This window comes from Trachypithecus francoisi, unplaced genomic scaffold, assembly GCF_009764315.1.
Source record: "Trachypithecus francoisi isolate TF-2019V2 unplaced genomic scaffold, Tfra_2.0 Contig01461, whole genome shotgun sequence".
Lineage (NCBI taxonomy): Eukaryota > Metazoa > Chordata > Mammalia > Primates > Cercopithecidae > Trachypithecus > Trachypithecus francoisi.
This window is the reverse complement of record NW_022681433.1, coordinates 4,145,418-4,171,521: the sequence shown is the minus strand read 5'-3', so window position 1 is coordinate 4,171,521 and position 26,104 is coordinate 4,145,418. Positions and strand designations below refer to the sequence as shown.

The following is a 26,104-nucleotide window of genomic DNA, read 5'->3' as shown; positions in this document are numbered from 1 at the left end:
ATAGCCTATGAGGGCTTAAATGTCTGCTGACCTCTCACACCTCATGACCACTCTCTCCTGTGTCTTATCTCTGGCCACAGTGATCACTTTTTCTGGAGCACATCAGCCTTGTTGCTGACATGAGAGCTTCACACTTACGATTCCTTGCACCCAGAAATTCTACTTCTAGATCATGGAAATGCCAGGCCTATGGCAAGCACCAAATAAATAACTGCTGAATGAAAGGCAAGGTAAAAGAAAAGTAGAAAGGAAGCAAAGCAGGCAGGCAGCTAATACCTGAAAAACAGTAAATCTAGTATTTTATTTTAAAAGTAACTCTTGTCCTGTTTTGGCACTGAAATTTTGGAGAGAACTTCCCAAACCAAGTGTGTATTTCCGGTCTCATAGCGAGTGTGTTAAATTTAACAGGGTAACAGATTCTGAAAGATCGCCTCTCCACCTCTGGGTAGGTCTCACTGGCACAATGACCTCCATTAATACTGATAGAATACACATTTTTCACGGGTAACCGAGTCCTCCTTCACAGATCAGATTTGCTGACAACCATGAACTAATGTGGTTGTGAGTCTTGGGAATAATCTCCAATGTGAATTATTCTTTAGCTGGATTAAATACATCTAGGAGGGGGAATTAATAGGTAGAGAAGAGATGACCACTAGTTTAGAACATTTCAGAGTCGGCAAAATTTGTGGTCCATCTATTTAGCACTGGGCTCATAACACAGAACACAATCAATTGTTCATTATTAATAATGTATTGCCCTATACATAGTTCCATAACCTAACATGAAAAGTAGAGTATATAATTCTTTATTAATTATTTGGCACTTAAGAAAAAGTTGCTGAGGCTAGTTATTTGAAAACAGTGTATGTGACAGTAGACATATTTATTAAACAAAGATGGAAAAAGAAGCTAGTAAAGGATTGGCTATCAGAGGGTAATGAGAGAGAGGATAATATTGGTTTTGCTTTTGTTTTTGGCAGAGAAGTCAATAAAATAGCAGAAGTTTAAGCTTCAGCATCTCGAAAGTGGCAGGGGAGCTACAGCCGATGCTGTAGATTCTCCAGCCAGTTCCTCTGTGTCCCTTTGCTGGTTCTGGACTCTCAATCTCCAGCTTCCTGTTTGCTCCTAACAGCTTATATTTGCAACGCTCTTCAGAGGACCCATGAGTGACTGGCATTACTCTGTCCCAGCTCTTTGACAGCTGAAGTGCCCCCTGGTGTGACCCACTGCCAGCGATGGACTTGTACTGGAGTGTGCACACCTGGCTTTCTTCCCTCCAGGTGGCACAAAGGCTGCAGTGTAATGATAATGAATGTTCCCAGCACTGTGAGTTCAGGCTGAGGCTGAGCCCTCAGATGACAAACTGCACCCTGCTGGGCGTTTACTCCTTCCCCACCTTGCTTTTCCACTTCCCCACTGGCTTTTCCTTGGCACATTTCCTCAATCACTTGAACACAAATCCTCATCTCAGGATCCACTCTGGGGAACCAGATCTAAGACAGGAGTGAATGAACAAAGACTTTCTTGCTTTTCTTTATCAAGGGATCTGTAAGTTTCTACCATTGTCAGAAACTAAACCACCCACCCACCTACCCAAGCCCTGCTGTCACCTAAAAGAGGCAGAGCAGAGCTTTCAGCACCAGCTGGCTCCGGCTCTCACCACACTACCCTCTTCCTAGGGCAAATCCAATTTCTTGTCTTGCTCAGGTGTAATTGTAATTTCTAGTCATTGTTACCTGGATCCATTCTTGTTTATGTCACAAAACAGATAATGTATCAGGCTAAATATCTACCAGATGAAAACTGGCAGGAAATTAAGTAAAGATCTTTAAGGAGTGTACCATAATAGCAGAAAAATGTTTGAGGATATAAGAAAATATGGCCATCAATCAGATATATATGCAAGTTTGTGTGTATGATTTACAAAATTTGGGATTAAAATTCAACAGCCGGTTAAGGTCCAAAATGAGCTATTAATGTTCAATGTGATTTACAAGAAAAAGAGTCAAGTCCTTCATTTAAGACATGAAAGCTTTTTCATTTACTAAGCAATTTTAAAAATAATTATTAAATCAAAAAGTTGTTTAATATGAATTTGTTTAATAGTGTTACACATTATACTGAGATATAGCCAACCAATCAAACTAGCCTCAAAAAATATACAAAAGTACATATGCATACATGTCTTTTGAGGAAAAATGGTCAAGATCAGTCTAGTTAGAGTAAGGTGTATCAATAGAAATTAAGCAAATCTGAAAAAATACTGTCATTCAACCCTGATTCTTGATTTTCTTCTTCCCTTCCTTTTCTCTTTCCTCGCTCCCTCTCTCAGTTTATTCACTGATTCAACAAACATTCAGTGAGTGCCAGCTCCAACTATGAATGAATCACTGGGTACTGGGAGCTTGTTGGGAATAATATAGATATAATTCCTGCTATCAAGAAGCTTATTGTCTAGTCAAGGAAATAAGCATTAAGCAATACTGAGACATTTATATACTGATAATTGTGATACGTGCTTTGTAGAAAAAATCCAGGATGCGAAGGCAGCATATTGCAAGTGATCTATGTAGTGTGGTCAGGTCAGTGAAAGAGAAGCTTAAATTAGAAGTGAGATCTAAGCCAAGACCTGCAGATGTTCAGGAGTGAGCCAAGCGTGAATGTGGGGGGCCAGGGAACAGTATGCTTGGAGTGAGGGGATGGGAAATGGAGAAATGCAGACAGATTTGGGTCTTGTTAAAGTATTGCTCAAGTAAGAGATGGATCCCATTTTGGGTGTAAAGCAAAGGATGGGTTGAGGTATGACCACCTCTAGAGTTCGAGAGCTTGAAGCCTGAAAATTCCCTCTTTGAAATTGTCATTTGTATTGTTGGATAGGAACAGTCACAAATAAATTGTAAGCTCCTGCTACCTGTTTTGGTATGTTATAGAAGCTGGAGATGCAGCAGGGAACAATACAGAGTCTTTGGTCTCATGAAGCTTACTTTCCAGTTCATATCACTCACATCGGCTGTATTATTCTGAAGCATTCCTTGTATATTACACACATGTTTTGTAGAACTTCAGTTTAATGAAATAAACCAGATACAACAGGATTTTTTTTCATAAAACTATAAATGTGAAAGCAAAACATCCAGAATTCTGTGAGAGATTAAGGGTTTTTTACCAGGCACAGGCTTGTCACCTTGAACTTCTCCAAAGAAAAAAGAAAAACAGATTTTTCTCTCTGAGCATATCCTGTTGTTAAAACCTGTGTGCTCAATAACAAGAAATTAGCAACATGTTTTACAGTCATAGAAAAAAACTGTTTCTGCATACTTTTCATGAGTAGTAATAAAACTAAATAAAACCAGGAAATACAGGACCATTCTTCCATGGCCTCTCTGCCCATGTCATGGCAATAAATGCTTGTTATTATAATGCAAACAGAAAGCATTTTTCCAGAGGGCAAGTTTTGTCTGTGATCCTTTCAGGAAATTAGAGAAGCAAATCTGTTTAAACTTTCCCTTTTGCTCTCCGTAATGCTCCATCAAACAGGACTCCAAGCTTGCTTGGTTGGCAAATTGCTGCTTTCAACAATGGGGAATACTATTCTTGACAGATAAAATAGAGGTTAACGGGACAGAAAGCAGCATACCATAGCCACCTGCCAAGTCGATAGAAAAAGACTGTGGCGGAATTCCAGGACAGCCCCAGAGTAGAGATGGGGTGGGGAGGGTTGTTGCTGATTTCTTAGGGTGGCTCAAATTAGTTTTTAGTATAGCTTTTGGAAGTGATGGAGACAGAAAGAGAGGTACAAAGAATCCAGTCTTATTACATACAACAATGGCATTCCGGAGATCTTTTCATCTTTTAAGGACACTGGAGTTTAACCTCTGCCTTTTCATTAATGTGTTCAATTAACATTTTGGGGCCTACCAAGTGTGACTGTCTGCTTGTTTCAATGTTCTATTCGGACACTCAGTATGATGACCAGATCACAGTAACCGATACACATTTGTGGCATGAATGGATATCAGATATTATACTTGTGCTAAGAATAGAGATACAGAATTAATAGTCCTATAACAGCTGTCATATATAGATGGCGAGTGAAAGGTTACAAGTTATGAAGGGGTCTCTCCTTTAATAATTTTTGTCTTGGATCCTTGGTCTGTTTATACTTTCCAACATTACTCTCACTTTGAAGATGCAGAAACTGAAGGATAAGTAACTTACCCGGTATCTCAAATAAATAACAAAGCTTGAACTTGGAACTTGGGTCAAACTGATTACAGAGTTTTTTCCTGTGCTCAGATAATGTATAAAAAAGATCTTAATCAAATGCATTTTCCTCACTTGTTAAATAGTACTTGTCTTGGCATGTATACATCCAAGAAAAAAATAAAACATATTTTACCTTACCCCTTCAATTTGCCAGTCTTCTTAGAAGACTACATGCTGTTAAAGTGAACTAAATATGGCCTAAGAATAACTCTGTACTTCTATATTTGAAACCTTGTGGATGAACTGTAACCTAGCTTAATAGGCAGACAAGAATGAAACCTAACTTAAGTGTGTGCACCCGTAATAACTGCTGAGTCTTGGCCAATCCCAGCAGCCATAGTTCAACCACTCATACAGTGCTGAATGTTCAAACTGTATTGAAATAAAGCAAACACCAAACTGTAGCCAATCCAGTTGCTTCTGTACCCCACTTCTGATTTTTGTACGTCACTTTCCTTTTTTGTCTATAAATTTGTGCCGACCATGAGGCACCCCTGTAGTCTCTCTGAATCTGTTGTGTTTCGGGGGGCTGCCTCATTTGTGAATTGTTCATTGCTCAACTAAACTCCTTTAAATTCAATTCAGCCAGAGTTTTTCTTTGAACAATGCCCATGTTCAATGAGCATGGTTTCAATTACTAAAGGTCTGCACCTTGCAAAGACTTGACAGCTCCAATTCCTGAGCCAATGAAACCACACTTGGCACCTTTGGCAATGCATCTTCAAGGATGTGGGAATGTGATGTCTAATATAAATTTGCTTGAGGAACAGATAACTGATGCTCCCTGCAGGAGAAACTGGCTCTAGAAATGGTCCCAAACTGAGTGCTTTTGACCCTACCTTGACTCTGTCTGAGCCTTAGCTGATGAAGGGCTTCAACTCCTGGGTACACTTTAGTTCCCCTCCAGAGCTGCTGTCTGCCTGTGAACCCTCAGAAGTTTGGCTGGTGCCACCATATCATCCTAATTTTCACCCAGACACTCCACAGTAGCGCCCTCCACTGTTCACTGTATTGCTCTGGAAAGCGCAGCACAGGACACTAACTCAGGCAGTTCCTGCCCTCTGACTGCATGCCATAAACCTCCATGTTTATAGTGCCTCCACGTTTATAGTGCCTTTCCTTGAACTTGAGCTCCATGGGATCCCCATTTACTTCTCTTTCCCCACAAGGTCACCGCTGAGCACTCAGAATGCCTTGTAGCCATAGTGCCTGAGTCAGGACATGATAAGCTGACTGGCTTCATTTATCCAGGCAGCATATCTTTTATCTGTGATATTTTAAAATTTTTAACATGTTAATATTTAAATGTAGAGTTTAGGTAAAAAAAGAAGTAGGCATATTAGATTGTATCCTTGTTGCTTGTATCCTTGTGTGTATACAGATATATATATATATATATATATATATATTTCTTAGACAGAGTCTCGCTGTGTCTCCCAGGCTGGAGTGCAATGGCGCTTACTGCAACCTCTGCCTCCTCCTGTGTTCAAGGTATTCTCCTGCCTCAGCCTCCTAAGTAGCTGGGATTACAGGTGTGCACCACCATGCCCAGCTGATTTTTGTATTTTTAGTAGAGACAGGGTTTCACCATGTTGGCCTGGCTGGTCTCAAACTCCTGACCTCAGATGATCCACCTGCCTTGGCCTCTCAAAGTGCTGAGATTACAGGCATGAGCCACCATGCCTGGTCTTAAAAAAAAACTTTTAATGAGACAAGCAGTAAAAATGATATGTCATATGCCTGTAAAGAGAAGACCACCTAAACTTGGTTGGTGGGCAGAAAACGCAGAAGTAAAACGGCTGAGAGAAGAATGTTTGTGGGGCGTGGCTCTTTTTAAAAGCTCCTTTACAGCTGGGTGTGGTGGCTCACACCTGTAATCCCAGCACTTTGGGAGACTGAGGCGGGTGGATCACGAGGTCAGGAGATCAAGAACATCCTGGCTAACACGGTGAAACCCAGTCTCTACTAAAAAAAAAAAAAAAAAAAAAAAATTAGCCAGGCCTGGTGGCACGTGCCTGTAGTCCCAGTTACTTGGGAGGCTGAGGCAGGAGAATCTCTTGAACCCGGGAGGCAGAGGTTGCAGTGAGCCGAGATTGTGCCACCGAACTCCAGCCTGGGCAACAGAGCGAGACTCCATCTCAACACACAAACAAACAAATACACAAACAAAACTCCTTTGCTTGTTTCTTTATGTCTGTTTATTACAGAAAGTATAAACTTGTATTGATTGTCAGGGCTGTCCTGTACACAACTCCAAGGCGTCTATTTATTTTGCATTCTATGGGCTTCCTAATGGACGTGCCCTGGGGGTGTGGTGCTGCACACACGCATATAATGGGAATAGCGCTCCCTGCATAGTATTCCCCAAAAGAATAGGTGGTGAGAAGGTGTGTGTAATGGTAGAATCTCCCAAATCCCATGCATTGAGTCTATTTTCAAAATATCCCAGGAGGCCATCTTGATGCCTCCTAAGTCACCACAGCAGCACTGCAGTGGGTGGGACCAGTATTTCCCCTTAAGAACTGCAGCTCTCCACTGCTGCTGTGAATGCACTGAAATACGAAAGAAGTGTGCCACAGTGTAAGAGCCTATCTGCCAGCCCTTACATTTATGCACCATCCACTGGATTGTAGCCTGAATTACACCACCAAACAAAAATTCTTTCACCACGCATCACTGCTGAAGAACAGGAATCTAGCCACAAATAAAGATCCTGCACAGAACCTTGGGCCTCTGAAAGCACCCAGAAATGAAGCCAATTGACTATACATGACATACACCCCATTCAAACCCTCAGAAAAATAAAGAATATAAAAACAAAAAGCCCCACCCAAGCAACAGCAATTTCAGAAAGATTAAAGAATACCAGCCCTCTTGGATGAAAAATAATCAGGCAAGAACTCTGGCAGTTCAGAAAATCAGAGGGTCTCCTTACTTCCAAATGATTGTACTAGCTCTCCAGCAGTGGTTGCTAACCAGATTGAAATGGCTCAAATAACAGACACAGAATTCAGAATATGGATGGGAAAGACGTTCAACAAGATTCAGCAGAAAGTTAAAATCCAACCCAAGGAAACCAGTAAAATAATCCAAGAGATGAAAGAAGACATGGCCATTTTAAGAAAGAACCAAACTGAACTTGCGAAATTGAAAAATTTACTACACGAATTTCATAACACAGTTGCAAGCATTAATAACAGAATAGACCAAGCTGAGGAAAGAATCTCAGAGCTCAAAGACCAGTCTGATGAATCAACTCATTCAGGCAAAGATAAAGAAAAATGAATGAAAAAGAATGAACAAAACCATTGAGAAATAGGGGACTATGTAAAGAGGTCAAACCTACCACTCACTGGCATTCCTGAGAAAGAAGGAGAGAGAGTAACCAATTTGGAAAACATAGTTGAGGATACAGTCTATGAAAATTTCCACAATCTCACTAGGGAGGTCGACATTCAAATTCAAGGAGTTCTAAGAACCCCAGCAAGGTGCCATAGTAGATGCATACTGATCAGACTCTCCAAGGTTGACATGAAAGAAAAAAAATCCTAAAGGCCATTACACAAAAGGGTCAGGTCACTTACAAAGGGAGCCTCATCAGCCTAACAGCAGATTTCTTAGCAGAAAACTTACAACCCAGGAGAGATTAGGGGCCTATTTTCAGTATCCTTAAAGAAAACAAATTTCAACCAAGAATTTCATATCCAGCCAAACTAAGCTTCAAAAGCAAAGGAGATATAAAATCCTTCTTAGTGAAGCAAATGCTAAAGAAATTCATTACCATCAGACCAGATGTCCTTCCTCTAAACATGGAAATGAAAGAGTGATACCTGCTACCACAAAAACACACTTAAGTACCTAGCACACATATCCTATAAAATAATCACACAATCAAGTATAAAACAACCAGCTAACAACATGAGGACATGATCAAAACCTCACATATCAATATAAACCTTGAATGTAAATGGTACAAATGCCCCACTTAGAAGGTACAGAGTGGCAAGTTGGGTAAAACAAATAAGACCCAGCCATCTGCTGTCTTCAAGAGACCCATCTCACATTTAATAACAACCATGGGCTCAAAGTAAAGGGAGGAAGAAAGATGTATTTTGCAAATGGAAAACAAAAAAGAGCAGGGGTCACTAGTATCATATCCAATAAAACAGACTTCAAACCAACCACAGTGAACAAGGACAAGGGAGGGCATTACATAATGATAAAGGGTTCAATTCAACAAGAAGACTTAACTATCCTAAGTATATAAACACCCAACATTAGAGCACCTAGATTCATAGAAGAAGCACTTGTAAACCCATGAAAAGATTTAGACGGCCACACAAAAATAGTGGGGGATTTCAAGATCCCACTGACAGTGTTAGGCAGATCATTAAGGCAGAAAACCAAAAAAGAAATTCTGTTTTTAAACTCAACATGACCAATTAGACCTAACAGAAACCTACAAAATACTCCACTTAATACACATTATTTTCATCTGCGTAAGGAACATATGCTAAGACTGACCACATGTTCAGTGATAAAGCAAGTCTCAATAAATTTTTAAAAAGTAAAATCATACCAAGTATATTATCTGACCACACTGAAATAAAAATAGAAATTGATACCATGAACATCTCTCAAAACCACATAATTACAGGAAAATTAACTTACTGCTGAATAACTTTTGCATAAACAATGAAATTAAGGCAGAAATTTAAAAAATTCATTGAAATCAATGAAAACAGAGACACAACGTAACAAAATATCTGAGATGCAGCAAAAGAAGTGTTGAGAGGACACGTTATAGCATGAAATGCCTACGTCAAGAAGTTAGAAAGATCTCAAATTAATAATCTAACATCATATCTGTGGGACCAGAAAAACAAGAACAAACTAACGCCAAAGCAAACATAAGAAAACAAATAAATCACAGCAGAACTAAACAAAATTGAGATGTAAAAATTTAAACAAAAGATCAATCAAACCAAAACGTGGTTCTTTGGAAGGATAAACACGATTGATAGACTGCTAGCTAGGTTAACAAAGAAAAGGGAAAGGATCCAAAAGAGCACAACGAGAACTGACAAAGGGACATTATAACCAATCCCACAGAAATACGAAAGACCCTCACAAACTATTATGAACATCTCTGTGCACACACAGTCAGTAACCTAGAGGAAATAGGTAAGTTCCTGGAAACATACAACCTCTCAAGATTAAACAAGGAAGAAATTGAACCCTGAACAGACCAATAATGAGTTCTGAAATTGAATCGGTAACTTAAAAAGCTACCAATCAGGCTGGGCATGGTGGCTTGTACCCGTAATTCCAGCAGTTTGGAAGGCCAAGGCTGGCAGATCACTTGGGCTCAGAAGTTCGAGACCAGCTTGGGCAACATGGTGAAATCCCGTCTCTCTTAAAAAATGTAAAAAGTAGCTGGGTGTGGTTGCATGAACCTATAGTCCCAACTACTCAGGAGGCTCAGGTGAGAGGATGGCTTGAACCTGGGAGGTGGAGGTAGCAGTGAGCTGAGATGGTGCCACTGCACTCCAGCCTATTCCTATGTTGAAGAGGAGTGGGCTCCCTAGCCAGAGCAACCAGGCAAGAGAAAGAAACAAACGGCATCCAAATAAGAAAAGTAGAAGTCAAACTATCTCTCTTCGCTGGTGATATGATTCTATACCTAGAAAACCCTTAAGACTCTGTCAAAAGCTTCCTGGTACTCATCAATTACTTCAGTAAAAGGTCAGGATACAAAGTCAACGCACAAAAATCAGTAGCATTTTTATACACCAATCATATTCAAGTTGAGAGCCACATCAAGAATGAAATCTCATTTACAACAGCCACAAAAAGAATAAAATACCTAGGAATACATATAACCAAGAAGTGAAAGATTCCTACCAAAAGAACTACAAAATACTGTTGAAAGAAATCATAGATGACATAAGCAAATAGAAAAACATTCCATGCTCATAAATTGGAAAAACCAATATCATTAAAATAACCATACTGCTCAAAGCAATCTGCCAACTTTGTAGGTTGGTAGATACTGCTCAAAGCAACCTATCAACTACTAACATCATTGTTCACAGAATTAGAAAAAAAATTCTAAAATTCATACAGAATCAAAAAAGAGCCTGAATAACCAAAGCAATCCTAAGCAAAAAGAATAAAGCTGGAGGCATCACATTACCTGACTTTAACTATACAACAAATTTGCAAAAACCAAAACAGCATGGTACTGGTACAAAAACAGACACATAGACCAATGGAACAGAATAGAGAAACCAGAAATAAAACTGCACACCTACAACTATCTTTGGCAAAGTCAACAAAAGTAAGCAATGGGGAAACGATTCCCTATTTGATAAATGGTGCTGGTATAACTGGCTATCCATATGCAGAGGAATAAAAGTGGATACCCTCCTTATACCATATGTAAAAATTTACTTGAGAGATTAAAGATTTAAATGTAAGACCTCAAACTATAAAAATTCTAGATGAAAACCTAGTGAACACCCTTTCAACACAGGTGTAGGTAAAGAATTTATGACTAAGTCCTCAAAAACAACTGTAATAAAAAAAAACCAACAAGCAGGACCTAATTGAACTAAAGAGGTTTTGCATAACAAGAGAAACGATCAATGGAGTAAACAGACAACCTGCAGAATGGGAGAAAATATTCACAAACTATGCATCTGACAAAGGCCTAATATCCAGAATCTATAAGAAACTTAAACAACGCAATAAGGTAAAAGCAAATAACCACATTAATAAGTAGGCAAAGGACATGAACTGATAATTCTCACAAGAAGATATACAAGCAGCCAACAAACATGTGAAAGAAAAAATGCTCGTCATCACTAATCATCAGAAAATTCAAGTCAAAACCACAAGATACCATCTCACACCAGTCAGAATGACTTTTGTTAAAAAGTGAAAACATAGGCCAGGCGCAGTGGCTCACGCCTGTAATCCCAGCACTTTGGGAGGCTGAGGCGGGTGGATCACAAGGTCAGGAGTTCAAGACCGGCCTGGCCAACATGGTGAAACCCTGTCTCTACTAAAAATACAAAATTAGCAGGGCAGGCGCCTGTAATCCCAGCTACTCGGGAGGCTGAGGCAGGAGAATCACTTGAACTCGGGAGGCAGAGGTTGCAGTGAGCCGAGATTGCACAACTGCACTCCAGCCTGGGTGACAGAGCGAGACTCTGTCTCCAAAACAAAACAAAAAACCTAAAAACATAACAGGTGTTGGCAGGACTGTGAAGAAAAGGGAAATTACACACTGCTGGTGGAAATGTAAATTAGTTCAGATTTGAGGGCAAAAATCTGTGGACAGCAGTCTGGAGATTTCTCAAAGAACTAAGAGTTGAACTACCATTCAACTCAGCAATCTCACTGCTAGGTATATGCCCAAAATAAAAGAAATTGTTCACCTAGAAGACACATGCACCTGGTATGATCACTGCAGCACTATTCACAACAGCAAAGGCACGTGCCCATCCATGGTGGACTGGGTAAAGAAAATGTACAAATACACCATGGAATAGTACATGGCCATAAAAAAATATCAAGATAAAGGCCATTTTCCTAAGCAAAGTAATGCAGAAACAGAAAAGCAAATACCGCATGTTCTCATTTATAAATGGGGGCAAAATACTGGGCAAACATGTACATAAAGATGGGAACAATAGATACTGGCGAATACAAGGAGGAGGAGGTAGGACAAGGGTTGAAAATCTACCTGTTGGTAGATGGGTTGGGTACTATGTTCACTTGTTGGGTGACAGATTCAATCATACTCCAAACCTCTGCATCATGCAGTATACCTCTGTAACAAACCTGCACGTGTACCCCCAGAACCTAAAATAAACATTGAGAAAGAAAAAAACCTGCAGCTCTGCTCTCTAATGTGACTCTAACACACAAGGCTCTTTTGACCTGTTCTGTTATTTATTATCAGATTTAGAGGACCGAATGGTAGGATTTGGACTCTCTTAATGGATGACACCTTGCCCCAAAGCACACAGTGTGCCTCAATGTATGATGTTCTAGCTTAGCGTATTGGAGCCACTTCAACAAAAAGAGAAGACACGACTTTTTTTTTTTTTTGAGACGGAGTCTTGCTCTGTCTCCCAGGCTGGAGTGCAGTGGCATGATCTCGGCTCACTGCAAGCTCCGCCTCCCGGATTCACGCCATTCTCCTGCCTTAGCCTCCCGAGTAGCTGGGACTACAGGTGCCCGCCAACATACCCCACTAATGTTTTGCATTTTTAGTAGAGACGGGGTTTCCCCGTGTTAGCCAGGATGGTCTTGATCTCCTGACCTCCTTATTCGCCCGCCTCAGCCTCCCAAAGTGGCTGGGATTACAGGCATGAGCCACCGCGCCCGGCCAAGACATTTTTTAAAAGACTCCCTTTATCTTTTTTGTTTGCCCTACTTTCTCCACAGAGCTAACCAGAAGATAAAACACAGATGTGTCCATCAGTAAGAACTGACACACTCAAGCTATGGCATTAAGCACTCTCTATAACCATGCATGTCAAAGGGAGCAGAGATTTATGCTCTAGAAAAGATAAGATGTGTATCTGCAAAGAGCTCATAACAGAGGAGCACTATGTCTAAGGAGATATGTTAGGGGTGAATTTTGATGGGAAAATATATATCAGCCTTGTCAATTTTATGCAGTGTAGGTAAATCCATTCTGTAGCTGGAGTGGGAGGAGTAAGGAAAGAGCTCTACAGAGACATGCATTAGAGGCAATGGTCAGCTGTTCAAACACTACGCTCAAATAGGAGCACATGTTAGATGGGCCTCAGATTGTCAGGGGACAAAAACAAAACAAAACAAACAAAAAAAAACCTTTCTGAATTACAAATACATTCTTTTATATTCAATGGCATAAGTTTCCCTTCTGGATTCCCACAAAATTTTGCTAAAGAGCCATAGTTTTTATTTAATCTGTTGAGTCTCTCTTGACCCCCACCCCCAAAAAATATTTTAGCTCCACTTTTGAGATAAGAGACTATGGGCAAAAGAAAATAACAGGTTTGTGACCATTTATTAGTACCAGTTATTGTCCCCCAAAGAAATGGCGCTGGCCATGATCAACACAAGAATTTACCAGAAAAGACCTATCTGAGATCTCCTACTTGCACAGCTGCTCATATCTGTGAAAGGGCAGGACATACTGACCAGCAGCTAGGCTTGACACAAGGGTCCGCAGTGCTGAGCCCAAATTATACAGCAGAGGATGGAAGACATTGCTAGCCATCATTATTATTACTAATGCTGTCACTATTCATACTTTTCTGAAATCTTAACAATTTCTAACATCAGAGTGAAGTTAGTGAAGAAAGCAACTTGTTTTCTTTCAAATTTTGAGCCTCTGAATATTTTTTTTTTTTTTTTTGAGACAGAGTCTCACTCTGTTGCCAGGCTGGAGTGCAGTGGCATGATATTGGCTCACTTTAACCTCCATTTCCCAAGTTCAAGTGATTCTCCTGCCTCAGCCTCCCGAGTAGCTGGGACTACAGGCACCCACCACTACACCGGGCTAATTTTTGTATTTTTAGTAGAGACAGGGTTTCACCATGTTGGCCAGGATGGTCTCGATCTCTTGACCTTGTGATCCACCCACCTCAGCCTCCCAAAGTGCTGGGATTACAGGCGTGAGCCACCATGCCCAGCTCTCGAGGCTCTGAAGATTTTAAATATGCTTTGCATTTGTTATATTTTGCAAGTCAAAAACCATAAGCATAAAGAAAGCCCATGACAAACAATACCCAGCACAAGGAAATGAGTTCCATTTCTTTTATTAATAATTCTGTATGTAAAATATATCAGTATAAGATCTGTAGATTAGATAATAGCATTTTACCAATGTTAATTTCCTAATTTGGTAATTGTATTGCCAGATAAGAGAAGGTTAGTTGTTAGGAATTACTCACTTAAGTATCTAGGGTTGGGAGGACAGCATGTCTCAGAAGGAGGGAATAGGGCAGGAGGGAGGCGGGGACTGATAAAGCTGGTGTGATGAAATTAAACACTAAGGGAATCCAGGTGAAAGGAATATAGGACTTCTTTGTATTATTATATAGCTTTTCTATGTATCTAAAATTACTCCAAAACCAGAATTACACAAATGTCAACACAAATTTGAATATATCTATGTGACATGGTTTGGATTTTTGTCCCTGCTCAAATCTCATGTCGAACTGTAATCCCCACTGTTGGAGGAGGGGCCTGGTGGGAGGTGACTGGATCATGGCGGGTGGGCTTCCCCTTGCTGTTCGCACGATAGTGAGTGAGTTGTCATGAGACCTGGTTGTTTAAAAGTGTGTAACACCTCCCCCTTTCTCTCTCTTCCTCCTGCTCCGGCCAGGTAAGATGTGCCTGGTTCCGCTTTGCCTTCTGCCATGACTGTAAGTTTCCTGAGGCCTCCCCAGCCATGCTTCCTCCACAGCCTGTGGAACCGTGCACCAATTAAACCTTTTTTCTTTATAAATTACCCAGTCTCAGGTAGTTCTTTATAGCAGTGTGAGAACGGACTAATACAATGGGTGTATGTATATGTATAAGTATATACAAAATCAGTGGGGACTTTTACTCTTGTCAGTTTAAGGAGCAAGAAATCAATAAACGTACTGACCATATGACATGCAAAATCAGACACCCACATAATGGCCATTTTTATTCTGTAATTTTCCTCATGAAAATACTCAATGACCCTCTTACACTCCATTTGCAGGTGTGGCTCTGTTAAGCACAGCACACAGTGAGGAGGCTCAGTTGGTTCCTGCCCTCTGGCCACATCCCACCTAACACAAAACTTCATCCCATTCCTGCCAACCACACCCAACTGAGCAAACAATCTACAAATTGAATCAATTAAATAAAGATGACATCCCAGCATGAATCACACAATGTTCCTGTGAGATAATATAGGAGGTAGATGAGTGTGCAGGACCTGTGTCCAGCGGGGAAGGAACAGGGTATCATCCATCTTCTCCAGCAGGAGCTGCCTAGAGGACAAGGGCCACACATCGGGGCACAGAGCCCATTTTCCTCCACAAAATTTCCCCAGCCTGGCAAGGTAAAGCAGCTATATATTCAATGTGGAAAACGGTATTTCCCACTGAAAAAAAGGGGTTTTTGCAGCTGATACGTTTGAAGGATTTTATACAAACAAAGCCTGTCTTCCGAAGAGAAAGACTACAGGATTTCTTTGTGCAATCAAAGTCTTCCCCAGGCAGCTCCAGCTGTGAGTGCTGCTGGCAAGACAGGAAGGCAGAAGGGATGGGAGGCAGGGATTAGAGGAAAGGGATTAGACCTGAACAGGACAGAGCCTCTTTTAAATTCAAGCCTTGTCAAAAGCCAGTGCATCACCCCTCCATTTCTGCATCCCTTTGACTTTATCCTTGTCACTTCTGCCACCCAGAGCATCACAGCATCATGGATTCTAGAGACAGAGGGACCTAGCAGAAGGATCATTTAGGTCATGGGTTGGCAACCTTATTCTGAAAGAAGCCAGACAGTAAATATTGTAGTTCAATAGCAAGCACGGTCACCAAATAAACAAATGGGCATGGCTGTGTTCCCATAAAATTGTATTTACAGAAACATGCAGACTAGATTTGGCCCATAGTTTGCCAACCTCTGATGTAAGCCATCTCCCGTACTTTCCCAAAGAGAACACTGCTGCCCAAGACACCGACAGGGCTTTCCCATGTCTCTTGAATGTGTTCTCTTCAGTAGCTGAGTCCTATTCTTTGTTTATAATTTGTAATTTCCTGGCTCCCAGTCTAAAGCAGGCTGGCGATGCTGGGTTATTCTTATCCAAAAATGCAGCCCTGACTCTTTGGGTACTTACACCACATAATTACCTTTTAATTTCACATACCCAGAACAAAAAGCTATAAAGCTGTGGGCAAAAACCAACAAACTTTTTCATCAACAAACCAGGCCATTGGGATATATATATATGTTTACACTGGGACGTGTATTGCTTAACAATGGAGATACACTCTGCTGATGCATTATTAGGTGATTTTGTCATTGTGCAAACATCACAGCGTGTACTTGCACAAACCTAGATGATATAGCCTACTCCATTACACAGCTCCATCCTCATCTGGTGGGTCCACCATCACACATGCGATCCATCATTGACTGAAACATCATTATGTAGTATGTGACTCTACTTCATGTCAACATAAGTAAACTACTTGTGGAATCGAGACTGATATAAAACAAAGGGGGCAGGGTTACATGGCAGGGAAGAGAGTAGAGATGGGCCAATCACAGAAACCGGCCCTGGAAGATCTGAGAACTAGATGTCCAGGTGATGTTGCTGGGTATGGCTGCACAGGAACAAACGCTCTGCACTTCCCCTCTTATCTAGAGTCCTGTGGGGTTTGCCTTTCATACCACACCAAACCTAATTATTTTTCCTTCCATCAGATCCATCCAGGGTCTTTCCTCCTAAATTCCACTGAGTCAAGGCCCTGTGTCATCCCATCCTGAAATCCCAGTAGGAAGCACATGCCATGGAAAGGGTGGCAGATGTTCTGCCTATTTAGCATCCCCCCCAATGTGGAGAATGGCAAAAGAAACAGAAATATCATGGCTCCTTCAGAAACACAACCACATTTCAGCAGGATGAGTGGAGCGGCTTCTGAATTCTTATGATCACACCAATCAAATGGACCTCTGTTCTGTGGCCTGGTGGATAGTTTTCCTTCTTTCCTATTCTTTTTTTTTTTTTTTTTAATTAACTTTAAGTTCTGAGATACACATGCAGAACGTGCAGGTTTGTTACATAGGTATACACGTGCCATGGTGGTTTGTTGCACCCTTCAAACCCCCACCCAATAGTTTTCCTAACATACACATTTGTGCCACTTACACACAAAAAATGGTTTACCCTTTGTCTTGTCTGGCCAGTTGAGTATCTGCTAGCACAGCTGCTATTAATCCTTGCTCCTTAGCACTGAATCCATCCTAAAAGTTTCCTTAGAGATAACGTACTGTTAAGATGATAAAGCAAACACGTTGGCTCAGTGTATAGTGGTGGTCTTTGTGTTCACACTGTGAACTGACACAGAATCTGATCTCCAGGTGGGGGTGGCTAAGATAACTAGTCGGGCTTTATTTAGTATATGGTGATAAAGATTATCCTTCAGTTTCTGTCTGTAGCTGCTATTTATAAAGGTTGGAAATACCTGAAATCCAGCTCCCCTGACTCACGGACTGCCCAGAAGAGAGTGTGCAAAGAACCAGTCTGTTTCTTATTACTGCTCCTCCGTGTCAACTATGGCTGCAGCCATTTTCCTATAACACCCACGTGAAGAGGTGCTGCATGTCATCTTGATATGATGTATCTGCCCTCCCTGTCTCTACAGGTTATATTTCCATTGGCCACCAAGCAGTCTCTGAATATACTCTCTAGATACCCAGTTACATACCTAGAGAACCGGAACGGAACTGCAGCAAGCACTGCTTTGATGTTTGTTAGCTGCCCTCAATCTAAAAGGTTTTCCTTGATGATCCCTTTCTGCTTGTACAGTAGCTCTTGGGAATGAACCTCATTCAATTTGGTCAAGTATAGCTTTGAGACTCTTTTTGGTAAATTACAGTCTGTTGAAAAAGTGTGAGACATGGTAAGATACTCTTCCACAATCTCATTTCCAACTTATAATGAAAGCAAGTCTCAGAACAAATCCTCCTACACATACAGACACTTATTCAACAAATAGTCATCAAAAAGCAGGCACAAAACATCAAACTGACCTGGGATCTAGTTAAGTCCTAACTCTCTTTTTAGGTATTTGGACGACCAACTTCTTGGAAAAAACCACTAAGGAAAATGCAGCAAGATTCCATGGCAGGATTCTGTTCTCTTTGGCAACAACCAACCAGAAATCTTCCAAACCAGAGACTAGAAACTGAACACTTTAGGGATGATCAAGCTGTGGATACCATTCCCAAGAACAGTGAGGGCACAGATGGAATGCATCAGTAAGGCTGTACTGGGTATCAAAATACTAAAATATGTACCTGTTTGTAGGTAAACAGCCACTGCCCCCAGATCCCCCAAAACCTTTTCTTCCCTTGAAAACCCTAGGGAATCCTTGCCTCACATCCCAGAAACCAAAGCGCTAATGCCTGGCAATGGAGGCCCCCAGGGGAGCCTACCTCTGCATGTGGCCAGTACTTGTTTTAGCTCACGTTTTTTACAACCTATGGCACATTGATTATTAAATATTTTGAATATCACTTAGAGTGACAACACTGTGACTGGATGAATGCTTGAATTCTTTCAAGCAAAATTAGGGAATGTCTCTACTTATGTGAATTCTACCAATCCACAATCTTGAGTATCTTTAATTTCACCAATGAAAGTCCATTTTTAATACTCATCATGCTATTTAATAAGATCTAATTCTACCCATAAAAGTCCATTTTGATCATTGCTGTGCTAATTAGTAAAGCTTCCAGTGTTAGTCAAGATATGAATAACAGAACCACTTGTACTAGCATCCATGAGTATCCAGTCTGTAGTATGTACTTGAGTTGCGGTTTCCCTTAAATAATATGCCTATATCACTGTCTATGATGAAGTATTTTTCAAGGAACTATAGGCATTGTAACAGTAGTCTCAAGAACTGTGAAGGGTTTGATATTTTACTCTATTTGCAATGTAACAAGTTATACTATCACAAATTTTTGGATGCTGTCAAAAGATAGGAGACTCGTGGATCAGAGATAAAGGACTGTATTACTCACAGCACAGCAGGCAGCATGAGCTTCATGTTTATCATGTCCACTCCCCTTGTCACCCTCACCTCACAGGGGCTGACGCAAAACAGCCCAAGTGAATGCAGCAAACATAGTGGGTCTGTGTCACAGTTGAGGAACCCAAACGAAGGGAACTTGAATCTTTTATAATGGACTGCAGTCAAATCTGCTCAATCTTTATTTACCCCAGAGAAAGATATCATTTTTATTATAATGGACACTAAACACACCTGTCCTCCGCTCTACTTCCAAGACTGTTTACTATACAAACATCTTTGAAACGATAGTTCAGAAAAGAGTGTCTCTGCTGACAAGTTGTGCTAAGACACAAGGGATCTGTGAAGAACCATCTCCAACAGCGGCACTAATGAAACTGGCTAAGATCCTAAGTGGAAGCATATTCAAGTCGCTAAGAAGGCTGAACACTCATTTTCACAGATGTGATTTTGAATGAGAACTGGTGCATGGCATGGACATGAACATGGGAACAAGAGATACAGGGCATCACTAGAGGGAGGCAAGTGGGAGAGGGGGAAGGGCTGAAAAACTACCTAGGGGGTACTGTGTTCCCTACCTGGGTGATGGTATCAGTTGTACCCCAAACTTCAGTGTTACACAATATATCCATGTAACAATCCTGAACATGTACCCCCTGAATCTAAAATAAAAATTGAAATAATAAAAAAGGCAAAAATGTCATTAAAAATAAAAATGAACTGTTGTATGGGAGTACTGATTTGCATAATGCTTCTTGTAAGCAGAGGTGCGTTTCTGTATAATATCCCTTAACAAATACTCTCGCAGACAATGAAATCAAGTCAAAGGGGTTCAATTGTGTTCTGGCTTTCTGGGGGAATTTGAGGATTGTCGGGAGGTGAGGTCTAGAGTTCAGATCTCTAAGCTTTCCCATGTAAGACTTCCAAATGTTTTTTACTATAGGTTCTAAGTCTTCAGGTGTCAGGAATCCATTTGAATAATAACAAAAAGCTATGAATACTCTCTCCAGAAAAAAGCACATGTCCGAAAGCCTATGAAAATTGCATAGCATTTCAGTAGGTTCTCAATTTCTCTGAAGCCTATTGATGGACTATGAACCACTTAATTGGTCTGGAGACCTTAAGTTAAAATCGATCCGAAGATCAAAGGTTACCGTAACATTCAACTCTTCTACCAATTCATCAAAACATCCAGTTGCTAACCCAAAGTAGCTTACTTAGCGTCAGATATCCCAAAAGTATTAATAACATCTCCACCTATCCAAAACATGACCCCAAATCAGGAGGTTAAAAACAACTAGCCAGAACATATAAACATCAATGCTTCAAAGATATAAAATCCAGCCGGGCATAGTGGCTCATGCCTGTAACCCCAACACTTTGGGAGGCCGAGGTGGGAGGGTCACTTGAGGCCAGGAGTTCCAGACCAGCCTGGCCATCATGGTGAACCCTGTCTCTACTAAGAATTGCAAAAATTAGCCAGGCATTGTTGTGCATACCTGTAATCCCAACTATTTGGGAGGGTGAGGCAGGAGAATCACTTGAGTCCAGGAGGCAGAGGTTGCAGTAGGCGACAAGGAAAAAAAAAACAGGCCGGGGATGGTGGCTCATCCCTGTAACCTCAGCACTTTGGGAGGCCGAGGTGGGCAGATCACGAGGTCAAGAGTCGAGACCATCCTGACCGACGTGGTGAAACCCTGTCTGTACTAAAAATACAAAAATTAGCTGGGTGTGGTGGCGCACGCCTGTAGTCCCAGCTACTCAGGAGGCTGAGTCAGGAGAATCTGTTGCACCTGAAAGGTGGAGGTTGCAGTGAGCTGAGATCACGCCACTGCACTCCAGCGTGGTGACAGAGTCAGATTCCGTCTCAACAACAACTCGGGAGGCTGAGTCGGGAAACTCTCTTGCACCTGAAAGGTGGAGGTTGCAGTGAGCTGAGATCACGCCACTGCACTCCAGCGTGGTGACAGAGTGAGACTCCATCTCAACAACAACAACAACAACAACATAAAAAAAGATACAAAATCCTCAGAAAAAAGGACTGAAGATTGTTCCTTCATAGTATGATTTTAAAATGATTTATGATCTTTACAAAGGGCACAAATTAGAAGTGAGAGAATAAAGAGAGACAGGTATCAATAATGACTGCAATGAATAATCAATAACTGTGACATAAAACAATTGCACAGCAATAACAACAAAACCCGAAAGAACAAAAAAATTATTTCAGTCTTGATTTCTTAGTACAAGGGCAACAGCATTCTACAAATGTCCACAGCTCTCAGGAATGACTATCTGACAACAGATCCACTAATGATAAAAAGGGGCTTCTTTATCTTTTATATTTTATATATTCTGGCTGAAATGATGGGAAAGAATATAATGGTTGAGAACATATAATACAAAAAATAATTAGAAAGAAACAGCTCAATTTCCTAAATGTCCTTAAGTACTTTACATTGAAAAGGCAAACTCAGGTACATATTTTTTTTCTTTTTAAATTAATAAAAGGACAACATTGAAAAATGAAGAATCTTTAGAAAAGAGACTAGCATATTCTCCCCAATCGTTTTGTAACCATATCTCAAGAAATCTTATTTCCCACAGGTTTTCTAAGAGATTTCCTTTTTCCCGCAATTGCTTGAATTCCCCTGCTATAAATCTCTGCAAGCCACTGAATGAAGCTTTACAAAGGCATAAATAAAAGAGTAGGAATGACCCACACTGAAATAAAGCCAAAATAGACTTGAGAAAAAAAGAATGTAGAGCATTATTTTTTCCACCTATCAGGGTATCTGGTTCTTTAAATGATTACCCTGACTTGGTTTTGTAATTTTTTTTCTGGGAGGTCGTTAGGCCATTAGTGCCTTATCGAGTGATGCCATGATTCTTGGCAGGACATCAGTGGCCAAATATATACAGAAACATGATGGTAGCTGCTGTTTCTGCGATCAAAAATTCATAGCAGGTTGTCTTTCTTCCTTCCTCCCTCCCTTTCCTTCTTTCCCTCCCTCCCTCCTCCCTCCCTCCTCCCTTCCCTTCTCCTTCCTTCCTTCCTTCCTGCCTGCCTGCCTGCCTTCCTTTCTTCCTTCCTTCCCTTTTTCCTTTCCTCTCATTCTCCCTCCCAAATTTTTAACCATTCAATAGATGGCAGATATATGGCATGCCAGTAAGAATCATGTCTATCTTATTCACAATTTTATGTTTGTGGCACAAGTTTTGATGCCTAGAATGTGCTTAATAAATATTTGCTGAGGAAGTAAGTGAATCTATTGAATACCAAACACCAAGCTAGGCACCAAAGTTGAAAAATCCTATCCCACAGGTTCATCTGGGACCTGCAAAGCTGTGCTTAGGGAAGCGGATCAAATTGAATCTATGACTGTACAAAATGAGGTCCTTTTTCCCAAAGCAGGATGAGAGGTGTTTACTAAGTTATAAAGTAGAAGTGTTCCTGCTCTGATTTTGATAATGTGGAACGCACTGGAATGGGCAGGTTGAATGAGTGTCCCTGGAAAAATGTGGCATTCTCCCTACTTCCAGAGTAAAGGCAGAAAACTCTTTATCTGATGGAAAGCGGCCCCTAAGAAAGGCTGAGTAACCAGAAAAGCTGATTATTGTTGCCTTGCGGGTGCGCAAACACTCTGCTCAGTCATGTCATCACTGGCCAGGGTGGGCTCCCTTGGCCTGCAGAAGTTTCCCTGCATCATTTGGAGCCAAGTCCCTGAGTGTCTCCATGGGTTCCTACCCAATTTAGGTCTTTGTTGAATTCACAGCAGCTGCCTGGCTTTCCTGTCATTCTCCTGTGCTAGAGCTCTGGGTGAGGAAATCCAGGCTCATGCTGGACCTTCTAAATGACTTCCAGTGGCTTGGATTTAAGTGTCAAAAGTTTGGAAATATTCAGTTACTAGTCATTTGGGAGGTGGGACATCATTGCTGCATTAATGACCATCAATTTGCCTACATATCAATGCATATTCAATACCTCACTATTAACCAGCCTCCCAAATAGCAATCTCATAATGGAATAATCCATTTACTCTAAGCAATGACCAATGCATCAAGTGTTACGAGTCTCTTCCTGAGCTGAGTGACAGACACTTTAACTGCTGCTCTCTGCAAACACTTGCTGCTTGAGTCAGGAGAACCCTGCTCTGGCACACAACTCAGATGCCTGCAGAAACTGTACAGAGCTGCCTGGCCTGCCTGAGCAGGAAGCAAAAAGTCCACAGGAGTCATTGGAGCCTTGTAACTTCTGACCAAAACGAAGCTAGTCATGTCAAATGTCACAGAGACCAACAGCAGGATACCTCGCTTGAGAAGCACCCACTAACACCAAGAGCTCAACATTTTTTTAAAAAATTATACTTTTGTTTGCATTTGTACCCAGCTGACCTAGCCAGAAATTGCAAACAGCTTTTTCTCACGTATGATTAGATTTGAGAGGCGAGACAGCATGAGTCAGGGGTCAAGAGCTAAAGGACATGTGTCAAAAGAGATGTGGGACAGTCATTGTTCAGATTAGAGTAGAAGAGATTTCTTCCTTTGATTGAAAATTGGAAGAAACAGACTCTCATCTTTATCAACACTGGGAGGCTCTGAGTTTCAAGTTTATGGCACTGCTCTTAAGAAGCCAGCAGCATAATTTCAAGAACAGGAATCATTGATGGCTTCTTAATCAAATTAAATAGCAAAACGAAAGCAATAATTACTCAAATTTACTTGGTAAAATAGCGAGACAAATTAATTGAAACACTACTTTTGATCACAAGGATATAATTAGAGAAGTCTTTGGTGGATGAGAATAAATCTGAGGCATGAATTAAATCAATTGGATAACCTGATTATAAAGCCCTTATGCTTAATGTGTAAACGCAAACTCACTGTTGTGGAATGTAAAAGGCAGCATAAAGATTGATCAGCAAATATGCATTTAAATGGTCCTGTCCAACTGTAAACATTACTGGGCTTTTATTATGTGCCAGATGCTGTGACACTATGTATTCTTATCACTTACACTGTTTTATTCTCAGATACTACACTTGATCTTAGCCAAAAGGTCGAGAAGCGATCTGTTTTATTCTCTCGAAAATCAATAAATGAAATCAGCATTGTTAACACCTGCCATGACTGACCCTCTGTCCACAACCACAGGCTGCACTGATGGAAGGACCACAGGCAGTGAAGTCTGACGAAAGAAAGAAAAGACTAAAATGCCTTTTCTCCTTTTTATCTCATCTTCCTCTTACAAATCCCACTACTTCTCAGTAAAATCAAGTCTTATAAAACTCTAAGTGCATCTAAGCTGAACCATAAGAAGCACGTGGCATTCCCTGGCAGCCATTATCCCTTTGAGTGGACACATGACAACGCTGGCCCAATTAGAGTGAGGAGAGAGATGCTGACTCCATTCCTGGGGAGAAGCTTGTCCTCTCCTTTTGGCATGAACAACGATGTTTAGAGCCACAAGTGCCACACACACTTACAACCATGGGGAGAACTAACGTCAAAATGAAGCCAGCATACAGATGGCGCATGGTTACAGCCAATCGACAGACAGTTCTTCCTGAACATGTCCCTGGAAAACATCTTTGAGCCCCTGGGCCAGTCGTCGGTAGCTGACCTTAGCTCCCGCCTTGCTATAATGAGAGATATCACACACCCTCTTTGTTTTGGCCTGTTTGAGCCAGACTTTTATAACCTAAACCTAAAGCATTGTAGTCTATACAAAACATGATGAATGTTTGTTAAGCGAGGCAAAGTACGAAACAAAAATACTTTTCTATACAACTAAGGACAATTGTTTTTCAAAGTATGCTCACTGACCACTGGTACCTAAATCACATGGGATACTTGCTTAAACCACAAATGAAAGAATATGCAGCCTGTCTGAACTCTTGTTTCTCTGTTTTAAAAAGTGTGTGGATTCACACCTACTCCTCGCTGCTTCATAAATTAGTGTGATCCAAAAGTAAGCAGAGTAACAGTCTTTGATTTGTGAAAGTGAATACTTTTGCAAGATTGCTTCAGAGCGCTGTATGTAATAAAATATAAAAATGCTTAAGAAATAATCAATAGGATTATAAAATTGTTTTTAAGGCATATAAAAAAATTCTCTCCAATTCTCCTTTCTAAGGAAAAGAGATATTTTTTCAAGCAGGTTTTTTTCAGATTCCTACACGTTATACTAAAACTACATATGTGAGGTTTTTATGAAATCCTTCTTGCCTAACTATTCCTTACATTTTTGAACCCAGTTTAAATGTTCTGACCTTGGGAGGCTCTTCCTGCTCTCTTAAACTAAATAAAGTATTATTTTGTGCCATGGCTGATACTTGGAATTAAAACCTTTCCAAACAGGGAAGCAGTACATAAAGTAGCCTCCTTCCTGACTTTTCCTCCTGCCCTCCCTGCAACCTACCTCTCCACGTCACCCCAAACCACATGTAGACTCAAACCCTTTACCTACCTAAATCCTCCAAGGGCTGAGAGCTCTGCCTGTATAATACTTCCTGAGGAAGCTCCCAGGTGAGGTCAGGTCCCCTTAAAATATGAGATAGCAACTAAATACAAGTCCAGCTACTTTCAGTTGCAAGAGTAAACAGGCCTCAAACATCACCCAATATGGAAATAAATTACTGTGTGTCAGTGAGGCTGGCTGTTCCTAGGGAAAGCCAGCTTCAGGGATGGCTGTTCCACAGACTGGTTTTTCTGCCCCCCTCTACTCCTGCAGGCTGCTTACTCCTGCAGGTCCCCATGGTCAGAGGGGGTTGCCAGAGGAGGGAGAGCCAGGAATGTGTGGCCTCTCCCTTACGCATAGGGTCCCTTCTTCCCCAAGATGCCTCTAGACTCACTGGTCCAAATGAGCCTAAGCTTTCACTTTCCACGCCAGTGTCAGGGGTGGGGTGACCAAGGCTGAGGCACAGTGCTTACCACCTTCCTTCCCACTGCCACCCAACAAGAAAACTGTAGTATGTATACAGGGTATTAGGGTAATTGGATAGAGCTGCTCAGTGCAGAGTCTTCAGTTGTCC

General features: G+C 41.0%; 1 protein-coding gene and 1 pseudogene across 1 annotated transcript in view; both read right to left on the bottom strand.

The window, feature by feature from the left end:
- The window catches only part of LHFPL6 (LHFPL tetraspan subfamily member 6), a 263,948-nt gene that overhangs the window by 4,285 nt on the left and 233,559 nt on the right, over positions 1-26,104 (bottom strand). The window lies entirely within an intron of this gene.
- LOC117098655 lies at positions 23,934-24,142 on the bottom strand (annotated as a pseudogene).